The sequence below is a fragment of the Dermacentor silvarum genome, chromosome 4, assembly GCF_013339745.2.
Source record: "Dermacentor silvarum isolate Dsil-2018 chromosome 4, BIME_Dsil_1.4, whole genome shotgun sequence".
Lineage (NCBI taxonomy): Eukaryota > Metazoa > Arthropoda > Arachnida > Ixodida > Ixodidae > Dermacentor > Dermacentor silvarum.
The window spans coordinates 90,516,858-90,535,696 of NC_051157.2; positions in this window are offsets into that span (position 1 = coordinate 90,516,858).

The following is an 18,839-nucleotide window of genomic DNA, read 5'->3' on the forward strand; positions in this document are numbered from 1 at the left end:
CTATAATTGCTAAAAATATGTCTTTATAGTCTTTTTTTTCTCCTTTGCTGTTACAGTTCTAGTTATACTACAGCAGTGTCGTGTACGTCTCTGTTGCCATATACCTGCAGTTATGTGTTATGTTATATGTATCCCCCCTCCCACTGTAATGCCACATTGGCGCTGTGGGGATTAAAAGAAATAAAAAATAAAAGAAAAAGTATGTGGCGTACCATCACTATGACAGTAACAACTGACAAGAGATCGTATGAGGGGTATCATTACAATGACAGTGAATGAAACACCAGTAACAGTACGTTGACAGGTGCACGTAGAGTTACGTGTTCATCAAAGGAGCAAAGTAGTAAACATAGTAAAATTGCTCAGTTAATAAACTGATGTGTCGAAATTGAGATATAAAAATTGTACTCTGCCTATATAGGCGAAGCATCATTATTCAATGACTTCAAGTTATTGAGCAAACGTTGCGTACTCCAGCCGTTCGTTCAGCAAGTGGGGCCTTTCCAACGTAACCGCGGCATCCCTACAGCAATATCATTGGGACTAGTCCCCACTCACCCATCTGTCTATTTCTCCCTGCAGGCTCCAATATGTGTTATCATCGCTCATGATCGAATACAACAAATATTCGACGACTTCAAATAGAGAATTCTCGAATCGAATAGCAAAGACTATGCGATCATATTCAAAGTTTAGAATCATCTCACACGCCTCGTATCTACACGTATAAGTCTTACACTATTACTGAATTGGTTCATAGTGTCCCAAAATATTTACGGAACTCACAGATCTGTCCCGGTGGTTGCAACCATCAAACGGGCAATCTTCACAGCAGTGTCTACCCGTAATGCGCATCGCATAGTTGCTTGGCCAAGAAGAGAGGGAGGGAGAAAGTTGAAGAAGCAGTGTGTTTAGCCAGCGTAATTATGCTTACATGCCACTTTGCAGGGAATGGGACGAAGGAGAAGAAAGACCCTACAGGATGGTAGGCAGAAGAAAAAGGAGGAAAAAAATTCAGGTCTTGTGATGTTATCAGCTGTAAAGTAAGCGTCCGATGCGATTAAGGTAGACGGTAAACGCAAAAGAACATAAATCATATACTAAATGTAGTGCTTTCTTACGTCTTGTCTTCAATTAGTGAGCGTTTCGCTGGTCTCTGATCGCGAACGCCAAGAAACAAAATGCGGTATATACGTATAACAAATCGGCTTTTATAGTCATCTGTACATCCCCTTCAAATCTGCCGGTGTCTGGTGTCGAAATTCTTGAACAAACAGTAAAGAGTACCTAAATATCCCCACTGCCACAAATATAGGCCATCAAGCGCATAATTCCTTTATTAAATCTAAGCTATCTATCTTTACTGTACTGACTCGCGTAATTCTCTATAAATTTAACGCTATATAGAGCGTTAAGGGCCCCTTGTCGTAGAAAATCCGGTGTCGGCGCCGGCTTCACGTGAGTGAGAAGTTCCGTATGTATTTAGGTATGTGTATATGCCACGCCTTGTTATATGGCATGCGGTATAAGCGTGTTATGTATTGCCGCACCATTCTATCACTAAGGTTGCTCATACCTTGTCTTACAATCTTGACAAAGTTATTCCTCGGAATTTTGGGACCGTTCTTCTTCTTTCTGGGGTTTTACGTGCCGAAACCAGTCCTGATTATGAGGCACGCCTCCATCGAAATGCGGCTGCCGCGGCCGAGATTCGATCCCACGACCTCGTGCTCAGCAGCGCAACGCCTTAGCTAACTGAGCCACCGCGGTGGGTGAATTTTGAGAATGACAGCCCACAAATAAACCTCATGAAATAAAACACCGACAGCGCATTCCTTTTATGTTGATTCTTCTCATACTGAAATGTTAAAAGTGCGAGAAACAGCAGAAACCTGAAAATGATGTAATTTTCCTGGCGTGGTTGTGTAATCCTAAGGGATCGACCCACGCTAGAGGCCGCGTTTCTAGCACAAAACTCGCCTTGGTGCAACTATAGCGTTCGCTGCCATCGTTTCCCGGTAAACATTATGGTTACATAAGCTGCAGTTGCCGGGAAGCGTGAGAAGCAGTCAGGGATCATTGAATGCTATCGCGTTCCACTTTTAAAGGCGAAGCTTAAGCGTCCTCGAACTTGCTTTTAATATATTTCCGGGGAGCACTTTTCAAGCGCTAACAACTTCCGTTATCACTCAGGGAAATGCGCGCCAGCATGAATCGAAGCTTTCTCGAATGTTGTTGTTGATTCAATTTGTTGCCTACGTTGTCGCCGAACCTTGTGTAATCAGATCGTATGCGCGACGCGAATAGTGTTGTAGTTTCTGCGTGGAAGGCACGCGGGCACCAGCGATTACGCTGGAACCTCCGACGAGTCATGTATAAATAGGCGACGCGCTTGCCCCACAAATCAAATTTTCGACGATCGGCGAATGTGCTCGCCGCCTCCATCATTGTGCTGAGTGTTAGTTGTTTTGCTGGGCATAGGTTCGCCCAATAGACAGTTAGTGTAGTGACTTGCGTTGTGTCACTGCGGTTGTGCACCGTCACTACAACGTGACAATGCCTTCCAGGTAATTAGTGCTTCTGCTTCTTCGGTTTATCACTGGGTAAAGGGGGCGGATCCTGGGTACAGTGTAATAGTAGACTGGGCCGATCGCGGAGGCAGGCTACTGCATGGTCTGGTGGGTCACGTGGTGGAGCCACTGCGTATCACGCCACACTCTTTCCAGATGTGTGGCGTGCTCCTTCTTGTTTCGTCCCTTAGTTGGTTTATATAAAATGCCACTCGACGGTATTCCAGAGAATTTCGGAGAAGCTAACGCTGTCTTTCACAATCATTATTAATTATTTCTACAGAAAATTTGAGCGCTATTGAAGGAGGGATCCTTGCTCGTGACGCTGTAGCCTTTAGTGGCAGCAATCTAAGTACATCGACTGTACAGAGCCGGTGTACTTAGGCCACGCCACACAATGACCGCGCCGATTCCCGATGCTACTCGGTGGTACGCACATACCAATTAGACGACAATTGTCGTCAGAAACAGAAATTGGGGGGGGGGGGGTGTGAAAGGAGGAGGAACTGTGCAGTAATAAAACCAATAGATTGACACCCCATCGTGCCAAAATAAGTCGGTCGAAGTTTACAAGGTCAGGCCTCGTTTTTCCTCGTATTACATGCACGTGCCCCTCAACACGCTGGCCCATTCTACTGAGCTGACCACGTGTCAAGGAAACCGCACACATGCGCCGTAGCAATCAGCCCATTTCTTCACGCTATGCAACAGTCCGCGCACATATTTCCTTCTGTATCCCACGCCTCCGGCTGCTGTCCGACAGATTTCAGAAACCGAATTAGTCTTAGGCTTGTCGAGTAACAGTTTAATCCACATCCGATTTCGAATGTCTCTCCAGCGTGTAAATTCTCTCAGACATAAGTTAGCCCTAGACGAAATAACCCATGGGTGAACTAGGGCTTGAATAGTTAAATCAACTACCTGTATGTACTGCAATTATTATATCTCAGTGAGTGAAGGACTAACCCTTCGCAGCACAAGTACAAGGACCGGTCTACTTTTCGTAAAATGTTGCCGCTCAGTACAGAACAGTCTTCTGCTGCGCGCAGTGTCCGCAAATGGCAGGTGTGTTTCTATTTATTTATTTATTTTCTTAGCTGCACCAATTTTTTTAAAGACTGCCTGTGGGATATAGCAAAATCCTAACACTTCAGCTAAATTACTCGATGAGGCGGCCATTACTTCTACAAGAAATATAAATGCCTATATAAGTATTTAACATAATTACACTAATTAACATGTTATTTAATTACTTTACGGCGCATAATGTAATTCAAGAATTGTAGCCGGTGAGTTCGCAAGGCGTATACACTTAGAACGAATTGTCAGGACATGCACCAGTTTCGAGATATAAATTTTCAGTATCCGACGAATTGCATTGGCGTTCCAGTTACTTTTGTGCTTGAATGCACAAAAGAGCGTTTTCTTAAAAGAGTAATTGGAACAACAGTGCATTTTTACCTCAAGTTTGATGGCGCATATCATCGAAACCAGTGCCATACTCAAAACTCGTTCCAATTGGACATGCGTTGCAAACTCACTAGCTATAAGTTGTAGACTTGAAATATATGCCGTAAAGCATTATTTAGTTCGTTTAATTTCAAATTCAACTCAGCATTTGGATTTTTCGTAGAAATAATGGCCACCTCATCGAGTAATTTAGCTCAAGGGTTAGAATCGTGCTATTTGCCACAGGCAGTTTTGTTTTAAATTTGGTGCAGTTAAAAAAAAAAAAGCTATATGACGTCGAACATGGATAATTAACATGTACTGTCTTTCCTTTCCACCATCACTAGAGTGGCGCTCATTTGCTTCCTTTCACTGTTTCGGCAAGCATCTTCTGATGCTCATCAAGACGCACGGAGGGCAGCCATAAAGCGCTTACAAGACGCATTTTCTTGGAATTAGTTAGAGGTTTAGCCGAGCGTCACTTACTGATAGTTCCACTGAAGTTTCAGGCGGTCAGGCAACGGAGTGGACTGTGTCGATTTTGCGTTTTCGATCTGTTGGTCTCACAGGGCGCGCATGTGAGCTTAGCTGCTAAGCTATTATAAAGAGCTGGGCCGGTATTTTGTAGCGATGCCTTTCAAGTGCTAATGCCTTTTCGCGCTTATCGCGCTTTGTCAGTGGTCAGGGCGACGGTCCGCTCGCGTTATCAACGGGATCAGCCGGCCGTGAGCGGTGGATAATAAGACTAGTATAGAATAAGTCATAAAGCATCGCTACAAAATACTGGCCCTGAATGCGCGCATCGCACCACACTCTCCACTCAGTCGGCATGGCAGCGGAGCGACGGTAGCGTTATGACAAGGATGACGACTATGATGATGGTGATGATGATGATGATGATGATGATGATTCTCATCCAAAGGCGAGTACCCTACTAAGAGGTATAGGCCAACAATCGGATGGTAGGAAATAGCGTAAGAAAAATACTTACGTATGGTAAGAGGAGAAAACAAAATGCGGAACGAATTACCGGAAAAACAATAATAGTACGCGAGCGAGCAGTCAGACTAGCGGGAAAAATTATGAAAGAGTTAATAATGAAACAGAGGTAAAAGACTACATTAACAAAGAGTTTGAATGATAAATGTAGGTGAAATAAGTAGTCAACACAGAAGAAGAATAAAGCTTTAAAAGTTAGCCTAATAATCATCCTGTTTAACTGAAAAAGATGAAACACAGAGTAACAAACATCCACGGGGAGCACACAGACTAGCGTCGAGGCCCGAAATTATAGTACTACAGCTATATTGAATCCTAGTTCAATTTGGCAAAGTGGAACTTCGAGTAACCTCTTTCTCTGGCTTGAATAGTGTCGGCATGCAGGATAAACGGTTGGCGGTATAATTTCTTCTTCTTCTTCTTCTTCTTCTTCTTCTTATTCTTATTCTTCTTCTTCTTCTTCTTATTATTATTATTATTATTATTATTATTATTATTATTATTATTATTATTATTATTATTATTATTATTATTATTATTATTATTCACAAAACTGTTAGGTTTCTCAAGCTAACTTTCCCGAAGGGACAAAGGAAGGAGTTGACTTGGCATCTATCATCAGAAGGGGGGCAACGCTTCCGTGATCTATTGGGGGAAGATACATAGATATAGGGCAATGCGTGAAGATAAAAAGTTACAGTACATAAAATTAAGAAAACTAAAAAAAAATGAGACCGCAAACGTTGCAGAACAACACGGGGTTATAAGTCAATAGAAAAAAGAAATGGCAGAATGATTTCTGTCTTTACCTGCCCGATGATCAAAGTGCTGATCAAGGTAGACCCCTGCTCCAATTATTTTTCGTGTTTTCGTGTCTCATTTGGCTAAAAAATAAACTTGCACAAATTACGATACTTATGCACTTGCAGCCTGGGAAATACCTGTACATGGGAAATACATGGAAATACATGGTACTTGGGAAATACCAGTAAAGAAGGACATGACGATTGTGCAGACTATATTGTAAGCACACGCACGAATCAAATCCAGTGCCAAATCGATTCAAATGAAGATCCAGGAATTATAACTATATGACTAACGTCATATAGTTATAGTTTCCCGAGGTCAATGACAAGCTCCCTTCTTTGGAACGTTCACACGACCCCAGTAACCCCCGATACCACGGTCTTCGGTTTCATTTTCATGCACAAGGTCTACGTGATAATGATCTTCTATAGACGCAAACGGGAAGACGCGCTCGGGAGGGGGGGGGGGGGGGGGGTGATGTTAGTGGTAGTTGATTATACGAGCCACATGGTCCTACGGAAGGTGCCGCTCAAGATCACCGCCATTCAGCGCGATTCTTCTTCCGGGCGTTTCCCCTTCCCAGATTTTGCATTTGGCTTGCGTCCGTCCCTCCCTGGCATATTCGAATCTCTGCGGCCAGCGCCTTTAACTGCTGTGACCGCAAAAGTGTTCTCATGATGAAGGTGATAGCAGAGCAAGCGGGCAGCACGGACAACGCGTAGACCTCCTCCCTCACCTAGACCTCCTATCCCTCCCATCTCCTGTCTAATGTTTCCAAGCCGTCGGACGTTTCCAGGGTGGTCCTAGCTGTTCGCCGTCCAATCCTGTCACCGAGTGCACGTCGCTGACCGAGATTCGCGCGGCGGCAGAGTACAAAGGTAGATCGAAAAAAAAAATCAACGGGTGAACTGGATAACAAAAAAGACAAAAAAAAAAGAAAATACGAGGTTTTATTTCGGCTAGCGTTCTCTGTCGTGTTATCTGCTGAGTTTAAAGACCAGATCAAAGGGATCTCTTTCTTCACCTGGCCCACCTCGTGCTTGGTGGCGGGTGTGATGGTGGTGACGGTGGTCGTCACCGTCGGCCCCGGTGCTTGGCCCGTGCCGGGTGCGTGTGACGCCTGCGCGCCGGTGGGGGGTTTTCGCGAAGCGCCACCATTGGCCAGCGCACCGGAGGGAAGAGGTGGATCCCGGACGGTCCAATGGCAACCGAGCGCGGAGAATGATTACGCGTCACTCGCGCGTGAAAATGCGCCGGAACCGAGTGGCAGCTATAGCGCCGCGAAGGTGGAGGGGGAGATAGAAAGGGGGGGGGGGGTGAGCGGAACGGATCAGAAGAGGGCGAGGGCATGTGTGGCGTGCGTGCAGGCAAGAGGACGGATATGTACGAGAGAAGGAGAGATGAAACGAATGGACATAATTAAAAAGCAGAGAAACGAGCCAAGCAAAATTGTTGTATATAGACACGGGAGTAGCGCTTGGCAAGCAGGAAATGGCTTAGATTCAGGTACGGGTGGAGTTGGGGAGAGAGGAAGAGTGTGCTCGGATGGAATTGGGAGGGAGGAGGACGGTGAGGGTAAGCCGAAGGAGGAACGCGAGCTTGTACCTGAGTTTCTGAGGAGGCACGCAGCTAACGTCGCAGCTAGTGGCGCGGAGGAGAGACGTGAAGCTTGAGTGGGGAAAGAGGGGGAGAGAGAGAAAAAAGTGTTAAAGCGATGAGCAGTTTGTGCTAGCGCCTGCGATATGCGCTGCTCTCTTTCTTGGCTGAGATTCAGAGAGCGAGCGAGCGAGACCGTGGGTTAAATCCTGTCAGCGTCGCTGAGATATCGTCCCCATCTGTCGCCGTATAGGAGCGAGTCCTTTTTGGCTCTCTCTGTGCACTTCCGGGGAGCTTTACGAACAGGAACGAAGGAAAAGTAATTAGTAGAGAAAAAAAAAAGAACGCTTGGTGGTTTGCTTGTTTCCCGTGTGCTCGTATAATGAACTATTTGCGCGAAGTCACGGTGGGCCCGAAGAGTTGTGTTCTATGAGAAGTCGCAATCAACGCTTGAGTGAAAATTAGACGTAAATATTGTTGCAGCCGGATCAGGGATCCTCGTTCGTTCCTCTACACTTGTTGCAGATGAAACACATAAATATTGCTTTTTAAGAAAGGAAGGCTCGCGTAGTATTGTAACTTTGTTCGAGGGCGATTCAGAAAGTAATGCCTCCAAGCCCACTACTTTGCCAATAGTACTCCAAACATTTTGAACCCTTAATACACCATGTTTAAGCTATATATTGTCTATTATCCCACCTTCCTATCTCTTCTTGTTCCAGAGTAATCGAGCAATCCATGGTATCCTGTGGTGACGTCCGGTTCAAACAGTGGGCTGTAATTGAATTTCTGACTGCGGAAGGTTGTGCGCCCATCAACATTCATCGCCGTCTGACTGCAGTTTACGGGGATACCTGTGTTGACGTCAGCACTGTGCGGAGGTGGGCAAGGACTGTAAAAAAAACGAAGATCCAGCCGCATCAAATCTCCACACAATCCACAACCTTCGGCAGTCAGAAATTCAATTACAGCTCGCTGTTTCAACCGGACGTCACCACAGGATGCCATGCATTGCTTGATTACTCTGGAACAAGAAGAGATAGGAATGTCGGGTAATAGACAATATATAGCTTAAACATGGTGTATTAAGAGTTCAAAATGTTTGCAGTACTATTGGCAAAGTAGTGGGCTTGGAGGCATTACTTTCTGAATCGCCCTCATAGAAGATCAATTTCTTGATGAAATATGCGGTGAAGTTCAGGGTTGCCACAGACATTTCCAGAAACTTAATGTCTGTTGCATTTGTGATACCCTTAGTGAGCTACAGGGCGCATGTTCTTTTTCTTCGTTTTTTTTTTTTTTTCTACCTGGTTCATTCTGTGTAACTTTGGGCACTCACCACTCCAAGAAGAAAACTCGGTAGTGGAATCCGTCGTCTTCCTGTTCGTTTCACTGCGAAATGTACATACTTGCCTGGAGGACGTGACCCAGCTGCCGAAATTCTCCGCAGAAATTTGTTAACGCACCGCTTGCGCGACTGTATGTCCCTCGCACCACCTCCTTGAACCTTGGCCATAAATCCGACCCAGCCTGACGTGACATGCGCAAGAAGACAATGCCGGTGCTCGCGAGAAAAAAAGTGTTTTATTTATTTATTTTTTCGTTATACATGGTGCTTAGACAGACGTCTTGAAAGCGTTGAAGGAAGTGCGTTTTCTTTTGCTGGAAGCACGCTTGAGGAAGAGAAAATGATCTATGAAGGAAACCTTGTGATGGCTGTTTGCAATAACAGTCGTGTCGACGAAAAAAAAAAAGTCCCTGTAAGCCTTTCTTCGGAGAATCATTATTGCAGCTCACTGTGTCAACGGGCATTAAACTTTACGTTTAACACTCTGCGCTGCCTTCACCGCTGACAAGATTTATATACGCATCTAAAGGGCGCTGGAATGTCTAGCGCTTACAATAGACACTAGATGGCATGGCACCTCACTTCGGTGGGCGGCGAATTACTGCGGTGAGTTCAGGCAACGCATCTCGTGGAATGTTTTATGAGTTACTAGGTCGCCGGAAGACGAGCGGCAGCACTTTCGCAAGCCGCTGTCTCTCGCACTTCAAAAGCAAACGCTCTTTCGTAAATGTTTGTTGGTCGGTAAGCTTGGAGAAGGCAACGAAACGTCAAAAGAGATGAAGAGCAAAGAATTTAAAAAAAGGAAAGAAACCTGAACATGCTTCTCGTTTCACGCGTATTACTTGTTCCTTTTAGATCAGGTGTAACACTTGGAAATGGTACTCAAAAAGTAAAGAGAAAGCGCGGTACTGATTACGCCTTACAAGCTGAAGTAGCGCGAACGAAACGCGCAGTTTCAAACAGATTTTTAATCATTATGATCTATTGTGCTTAATGAGCTGTCGCTATAGGTGGCGCCGGCTGCCTGACCTACCGATAGATGCAACATTTCTCTTCCTTTTTTATTTTTAAATCAGCACTCACTGAATGCAGCAGGCTTGACTGAATTCACAACAACGCAAATCGGTAATTCTGTCATCTAGTTGCCCGCAAAATACGAAATGTAACGCGTGACTTGTTGTTGCTGCTTATCAAGGCGACATCATCATGATCATCATCATCAGCCTATATTTATGTCCACTGCAGGACGAAGGCCTCTCCCTGCGATCTCCAATTACCCCTGTCTTGCGCTAGCGTATTCCAACTTGCACCTGCGAATTTCCTAACCTCATCATCCCACCTGACTTTCTGCCGTCCTCGACTGCGCTTCCCTTCTCTTGGTATCCATTCTGTAACCCTAATGGTCCACCGGTTATCCATCCTACGCATTACATGGCCTGCCCAGCTCCATTTCTTCCGCTTAATGTCAACTAGAATATCGTCTACCCCCGTTTGTTCTCTGATCCACACCGCTCTCTTCCTGTCTCTCAACGACATAAACCTGCGAAAATAGCCGAACAGCCAGGTACCACATAAAAATTTCTGGATATACGGAAACGACTAAGATATATTTTTAAAAAGCAAGGCAAGAGAAAAAGCTCACAAGAAAAAACTAATCAAAGGGATAAAATTTCAATTCATGCTTAGTCTAGTAGGTGAGGTTAGAAGTGGGCGCAACACTGTATACGCACAGTCGGCGGCACATGAAATTAAATCCTCGTACACAGCACAAACTCTACAAGTCAATATTTTTTATTTTGCAATGCTTTTAACAGGGAACTAAGCAAATAAAAATGGACGACATAACCGACTGTATGTAATCACCGATTGTATTGGACCCAACCGTTTGCATCTCACACAACCGACAAAATACAACGCATTGACATAACCGATTGTATGAAGCGATTGTATGATTGCGTTTTGTATACAATTGGTTGTGCCATGCCTATTCATTCGTTTAATTCCCTGTTACTAACATAGCGCAATAAACTATGAACGTGTACCAATTTGTCGCTTTGCTGATCTGTCAGTACAGTCAGTGCAAGAAATCAAAAGAAGAAAACTTGACCAAGTTATGGTGGGGACGCACAAGGGAACACATATTGGCCGCGAGATCTAGCACAGTCGCCGCCTGGCAGGCACTGGCTGAAGTACGGATAGTGGGGATTGCGCCTCGCGTCGTCTGCTAGCACTACGTGTTTACATGTGCGTGCGTACGGCGTGCAAATCTTTAAAGCCTGTTTCTTCCTTGGTTGCAGCACAGTCGAGAATGTTAGTCTGCATTTTTTGACGATGTACAGAAGCATTTAGCCTTGCACTGACGTCCTTGCGCTGTAGTGAGTTAGATCAGTGACTGAATGTGTAGAGCGGGAGATGTGTTTCCGTCCCATGCCCCGCTCGCCACAATCATATCAATTTTACGGTCGCTTCGTGTTTGAGTGCATCCCAAAGAGCATTTGACTTCATTTAAAGAAAATGAATTGGTCGCAGCGAGACGTGCATGGCGCGCTTTCGCGACTTGTCACGGTGTGTTGATTACTGCGTAATCTCTGTGATGTCTCGAAAGTGAACGAGATGGCGTAAGCATCACTGAGCAGCAGAAAGAAAGAATCATAATGATGCACCCACAGCATATCGCATCATACACTTTATATTACGGTAATTACATTATGATAATTGCGATAATTACATGACTCTCACTTAGTGGCTAAGCGACCAATCCTAATTATCTATGCTTGAGGTTTTCTTTTAATGTGTGGTTCTGATGCCACTTCTGTAAACTCGTTTTGCTTCACAGGTAAATATTGAGCTTTGGTACATTGATTTGCCGCGACGAAGGGAAAGCTAAGATAAAGTAACATATGAGGATCATGTGTGACAGGGCAGTTCCTAGACGTAGGACTTCTTAACACTGAATTGCAAGGCAGCTATTATAATATTATTGCGCTCTTTAGTGTGGCGTTGTTAGCTTGATAGAAGACAGCGCTCATTATTAGCTGAAATAAAACAACCGATTCATTTCGTCTCCTCAAATCATTACAACTTTGTCGCATTGCTGTCGCGCGCGTAACCAAGATCAGTAACCGTGCTTCAATTAAGCGTTTTTAGTGCAACAAAATCGTCTTGTCTGAAGCAACCGGGTGATACTACTGACGTATTGTCACTCGCAGTGACCTAACTTGTTTAATTGAGCTCATTACCTGTTCGCTTTTCACAGCGCATTAAAACACGAAACGAATATGTATGCGTACAATTGGCGATCTAGAGTGTTGATTAACTTGCTGCTTTACCTTCGTTGTACGGGAATGCAGACTTTTTTTATAACCCGTGCGAGGTTCGCATTGAATGAGCTATTAATTAAGTTGGGCAAAATATTTACAAAGTAGGTGGAGCGCAAGCAAAACACGCACAATAAGGCCCGCCAAAGTGCCGGAACAAAGACTGTGTGGCTTAGTGCCAGTTACCCGTTGAAGGACAGTTTGAGCTTCTTTCGAGTAAAAAAAAGAAAACGGTCTGCGCATTTCGTGTGAAAATGTGGCATTGGAGCTACATATGTCCGGTTCACTGTTGTCAGCGCGTTTCATTGCCAGAAAATCGGGCCAAATCGTCCCAAATCACAGCGAAGCGTCGCTGTGAAGAGAGAGAGAGAGAGAGAAGTCTTAAAGGAAAGGCAGGTTGCATGGTTAACCAGGCACAGCCCGGTAGGGTACCCTGCACTGGGGAAGGACGAAAGGGGATTGAAAGTAGAGAGGGAAGGGAGAGGTTCACACTTAGCACGCATAGTGAAGTGTTCATCGCCGAGTTTTGTCACAGGTGGTCATACAGGCCAGTGCACCTCAAAAAAACGCAGCAGCGCCTTTATAAAAGGCCTGTCGTCTAAGCGCCCCAAAGCCGTCCGAAGGGCAATCCTCTCATCTTCGTATCAGGGCGGTGTCTCGCTTTTATCACGGTTTGTCCTCCTTGTCGCTTTTAATCGTGGCGGCTTTTGTACAATGCATAATTGTCTAATGACACATTGACAATGATGAGCACGTTACGTCAGCGCGCTTGAACCCGTGAGCGATGTGTGGGCGCGACAACACATTTGATACGATGGACGCATAAGTGCTCAGGCGAAGAAAACAAGCAATGAAAGAAATCAGTAGAATATAACCAGTCAGAATTGATTTCACATGTAGGGACACTTACATAATGAGTAACAAATAATTGATAACATGAATATAAAAAACAGGTATCAATAGTCGGATAAACTATATGCACAGTCCGCTAAACTTTCGGAACTTTATTTTCTGCTTGTCGATCATTCCTCGGCTCAAGTAATTTTTCCGCAGCAAGTACTCAGAAATATGTGTATAGTGTTCGACTTCATGCGGACTTATCGCAGCAAACGAACTGTCAATAACTGCCTCACCTGTGCACCAGATGTCGTAGTAGGTGTTAATATACGAGTGTGTATAGCGGCTAGAAAAGACATGGCTGTTGAGTATCTCAACTATTCACTTATGACCTATGTAAAAAAAAATATCAGTGGGTAAAACGGCGCCGTAAATGTAGCGCACCATCTATCCCAGCTGTGTTAATTGCCAAACTCTCCCAATAAATGGCGTTAGATATTGCCACTGGCTAAATGAGTTGCAATCACACAGTAACTTCACCAGTTGAGACGATGTACACACCAAATAGGAAATGTACTTACGTGAACACGATGTCACTTGCACGAGTGTGCGGTGGCGTTATATAAGTTCTTCAAGACGAACCTTGCACGCTCTAGGCATTCTCGACAGTCGGCCAGTACGTAATGTCATCAATGGCATTAAAGGGCACACATAGTAGCGAAGCAGTAAGTTTTCAGAACTACAGTGATTGAGTTCAGCGCTGGCTGCGACATGCCCTGTATTCTGTGTGACAAGGTTATTTTGATCTTGTCAAATCCCTTTTTCACTTAAGGGTGGTACGGTCCACAGTACAAGGAAGCAAAGTGGTTAATGGTAACTTTAAACGTTTAGAACTCGCCGAGTGTCTCTTAAGCCTTAAGCATTAAGTGAACCACACTGATATATTACAGAAGAGCACAGAAAAGACCGAACAAGAACCATGCAATATATAAGAATAATTTAAAACAAAAAAGGAATCGCCTACTGCCTCGCCTGTGCCAAGCCTCATGATCGGGGTGCGCGATCTCTTGTTTCACTGGTGGCGCGACGAATCAGATGTAAATGACATGCTGATGCGATTGTATCGTCATGCCGCTAAGCCGGTTCCGACTCTCCCGTTTCCACACTTCCTTCTACCGCAGGGGTTATCGCGTCCTCGCCGCGCTCGTGTCGTCGAAGGGACGGACCTGCGTCGATCTTCTCCCCATCGACGCCTGACACCTGTGTCGCTCCATAGAGTTACACACACACGCGCGCGCATGCTTATATAGAGCCTCTGTCCTCACACTACTCACAGAGAAAGCCGCAGGCCTTGCGACAGGATCGCCTTATTTTCTGCCTTTTTCTTTCTTTTTTCTCTCTCTCTATTCTCTGTCTCTTTGTTTCATCTCCTCCTTAATTCCGGTTCTGTCGGTGGCCCGACGAGGCGCTGCCTCCTCATCGCCAGTCATCAACTTCGGTTCCGCCGGTTTCGACAGCAGAAACCAACCCCTATGCATCCACTGTCGCACTCTCCCATCTTTCCTATAGTCTCCAGCATGGAGAGCCTCGGGGCAATGTGACAACGTTGCCCGACACGCTAATACAATGACCACCACAAAGATGTATGATCTCGGGATGTGCGTGTGTTGTGTGGTGGCGGTACACATACATATATACCGCGTGGCTCTTCGCGTCGCGCTCCCCTCGCAATCCCCGACCGTGGTGTGGGGCAGGGGGGAGTTACATCTCGTTGGGCCTGTACGTGCGGTAAGATCCAGTAAGAGGCCGTATCGGCGTATAAAAGGGGATAAGGGAGAGGGGTGAGTCGTAGGGTGATCCTATCGCGGTCAGCACCCACGGGGTGCATCGCTTATAAGGTTGGCGCGGAAGTGGCCGCGGCTTGTTCTTCGCTCCCCCGGCCCCGCGAGGCTTTGGGCAGCGGGCATCCCGACCCGTATCGGTGTGCGTGTGTGGCTGGAACGCGTAGTGAACGATTTTCTTTGGTGCCTTCTGTTGAATACTTTGTACGAATGTCAGTCGATGTTTGTCGCGCATGTTCTCAGGGAACGCTGAGAAGCCTTAACTGGCTATACCGGCTCTCCTTTGCTGCGATGCGCCATCGTCTTAATTGTTTGGACATTTTTGGTTCATGCATGTATCTGTGGAACGTATGTGCATGCTATATGAGGAAACAAGTGGGTTCAATTTCTTTATTGTGTATTGGGATAGTCGTAGCCTATACCTTCTACTTCTTAAGAGTTAGTAAACAACAATAAACAAATGTCCTTAAGTTCACGTGTCTGGGGGAGCTTGCGTAAATTGCAGCATAGAGAAATTTCGAGAAATACGCAATGCTTAGGGAGCAAGAATGTCGACTGCGATTACATTCGGCATTCCTCGATCTTGAGCTGAATGTGCAGGGTCTACACTGTGCACTTCTTGACACCGGGATGAGCACTGTGGCCCCTATGTATCGTGGGATTGTCGATATCCCGTCGATTGCTCGCCAGAATTGATGAGCAGCCACCACTGCATGACGCAACAGCTGTGACGGCGGTAAAGTGTCACGTGATGATCTGCGCATCCTGGTGCATACGTCGCCAAGGCTTGATAAGCCGACGGAGCCAGGTCTATAGGGGAAAGACTTTCGTCTAGTTTATTAATAATGCGGCACAGTTGTTCTTGTTTTACAAGTTCAACTATTAAATAACGTTTCGTTCCTGCGTTAACGACTGCCGCTTGCGCCTGTTGTGGGTAAGGGCTACTCGTGAACGCAACCAAGGAGTATGAGACTTTGATCCTCAGTTATTGCGCTGCGCAAAATATTGTGGTCAGATGTACACGTCTGGAAGTATAGCACGCCACAAATTCCATGTTTTTCAGGCAGCTGTAATACGCGCCGAATCTACATTTTACTCGACGCTATAAGCTCAAAGATGAGATGCATCTCGAATACAAACGTTTCTGATTATTCAGTGCGGTGCTGTAACACTTAAGGCCAGTCACGTATTAGTTCATTTTTCATAGACCCTTCATAAAGACATTGCTCATTCAGCTTATGAAAAAAAAAACACAAACACACGCAAATAATATATTTCCCTAGTATATAGCTTTCGAAGCATCGAGTACAAAATCTGACGTGTGCGCACTGCATGCAAATGCCATCAGCTCGAAGCCCTCGCTCGAGAAGCTTTTCCACAATAAACTCGGTGATCGGCCTCCCTTGATAGGAAGGGTTGCCAGGAATGATGGATCATAATGTCTATGTGCTGTCCTTGTTCATATGTCTGAAAACCCACTCGCTATGGTTTTTAATGCCTACAAAAAATGAAGGCAGGAAATCTTTGCAGTCTATGTGCTTCTCTTATATTACACATTTGTGGCCTTCGTAAGTCATTGTTATTTATTCGTAGCGCTTATTTCGAGTCAATCACAAGTTTCGTACGGCTGTGCACACTGGTTAAACATTCCGCAGTTTAGTTGTTTTCGTCAGGTCTAGAAGCAGAAGCGTCACAAACGCTTCTTATATTACACGTAGGTTTCCAGAAGCGCTTGTTAAAAGAGCGTACTTGTTAACCCCAGCGTCTCGCCGTCTTCCGAATCGCTACGAACAGCATTACGTTAAATGACGTTAAATTTAGCGCGCGCAGGCTTTGAGCTGCGCAGGAGGTATTGCTTATGCGAGCATCGTCTCTATATATAGCCGAAGCAGCTTTACCATGGCGACGCAAAACCAAGTGCTCTTTCTTTTCCTCTTGCCCTTGAGGCTCCTCTCTCACGCTCCTCTCACGCTTATGACAAAACTTATATTTTGCTTTATTTCGTTGACGCGAGCAGTATAGTTATACGCGGCTGTGCTTCGGGAACGCTAATAGCACCGCGTTCGCAAAGTGAACGCGAGGCTCGCAAAAGTAAGCAAACGTGCAGAGAAGAATCAAGCTTTGGCGGTGCTCGAATTGTCTCGTCCATTTTGTGCCGCCTCGCGTCCCGGAGCCGTTGTCCTCGCTCAAACTCTTTTTCTCCCCCCTCCCTCCCAGAGGCCCGGGAGAACGACGACAATGCGCGCTCGGTACAGCATTAGCCAATTACGGCGTACACGAAAATTCGCTCAGAAATTTTCGCCGGAGGGAGGCGCGGAGGCGGAGGAGGGGCTCTGAGGGAAAGCACGTGAAGCTTGAACCGGTACCGGTTGACGCGCCCGCGGAAGAAGACAGCGGACGGGTGGGAAAGGGATATTGGGGGAAAGAGGGAGGCGAGAGACAGTGACTCGGCTTCAGGGAGAAGTTTTCCGGGGCCAGTGTTTCCCGAACCGTCGTCTCTGTCTCAGGGTGGCTGTTGTGTGCGTCTCGTCCTCCTCCTCCTCCTCCTCTTTCCTCCTCACTCACAACGGCGCTTCGGCCGTAGGGCCTGGATGCCCGGCCCCCTTCCTCGTCACCCGACTGCCAATCTTCATCTGCGCCGGTCTAGGCGCAAAATAACGGAGTGCGCACTTTTTCTCCCCCGGGAATCGGGCTCTTGTCCGCCGGATCTAGGCGTCGAGCCACCGAGTATCCGCGGGTCTGCCTGCGTGTTTGTCTCTCTAGCGATATTTTTTTTTTCTTTGCCACGTCGACGGCTCCCTCGGGGATGCGACGTCGTCTCGCTTGCGGTTTCACTCTCGGCCCGCGGTTGCGGTCGACGTGGCTTGTCGGCGGTGGTCACAGAGTGCGAGCTGAGCGTTGTTTACCGCCCGTGCAGGCACGGGCAAAAAGGCGGCTTCAAAAGTGCGGCGCGGTTGTTGGGTGCTGACGCGCCGAGGCGAGGAACGCGCGCTTCGCTGCTGAGAATGAAAGTTTGACAAAGTTAGGATATAGATAAATAAGAAAACGCACGTATAGCGCTAAACTTTCAAGTTGGGTTAAACGTTTGACAGTTCACAATTAGAGAGCCGTGGCATCTGACTGCGGAGAAGTCTTAACGACATTCTTGTAGAGTCTTCGCGTTGTGTGTGAACTGAGGACGCCTCGCCGCCGAAAACGCAGATTCTGGATTAGGAGAGCGAGCTGGTGCAAATACCGCTCAGAAATGGGCACAGCGATATGTATTTGTTCCTCCAGCGAACGTCTGCCATGTTATGCCGATATAGCACACAAACGGCTCGAGTAAACACCGGACACATGGAATTACTGGACCCTTAGAAGACCCGACCATGTCGTTCGTAATCATTCGTAACCTCTTTCCATGTACAAACGGACACTCACGAATGGGTTGTGGCTTCTGGAAACCGTCTGATGGTTCTACGAGAGGTTTGGGACATCTTGGCTGGCTTTTGAGGAAAGTCGCTATGAGCGTAACAGGGCAACGTGGTCAGCACAGCCAGCAACTTTTTAAAAGCAAGAAAAGTAGGGCAACGCCAACTGGGTGTAATGGCTTCGTTCACTTGCGCTAGGATAGAGTGTCAATCACGCTTGTCTAGACGGCTCGAGCGGCCAGCTGAGGATTGCGCAATCGTCCGCAGCTTCTACCGGGTCCCGTATATTGGTTTGTTGTATAGCGCATGCACCGGGCATGCGGCGTGACTATGCGTGGTCCTGTTTCGGTCTCGGTCTGTACTTTCTTTCGCGAAAGATGGTGACCAAGTCGGCCGATCAACCACTCTAGACAAATGTGATTCACACCACACGTGTAGGCTTGTAGGAAAAATAGGTAGCGATATGACTCTGGAATGGTAGCGCAGGAGCGTGTAACAATTTGTCACGCTTATGCAACTGGCGATTATGCCTGAGAGCTTAGCATTTCTAACTTTGAAAAGCGTCACAATTATTTGTTAGCAAAACTGTGTAATCTGGCCTGGCAAGCCTGCATGTCATGCACGTCAGTCGTGTGGAATTCCCAACGGCATACCTTTAGGCAGCC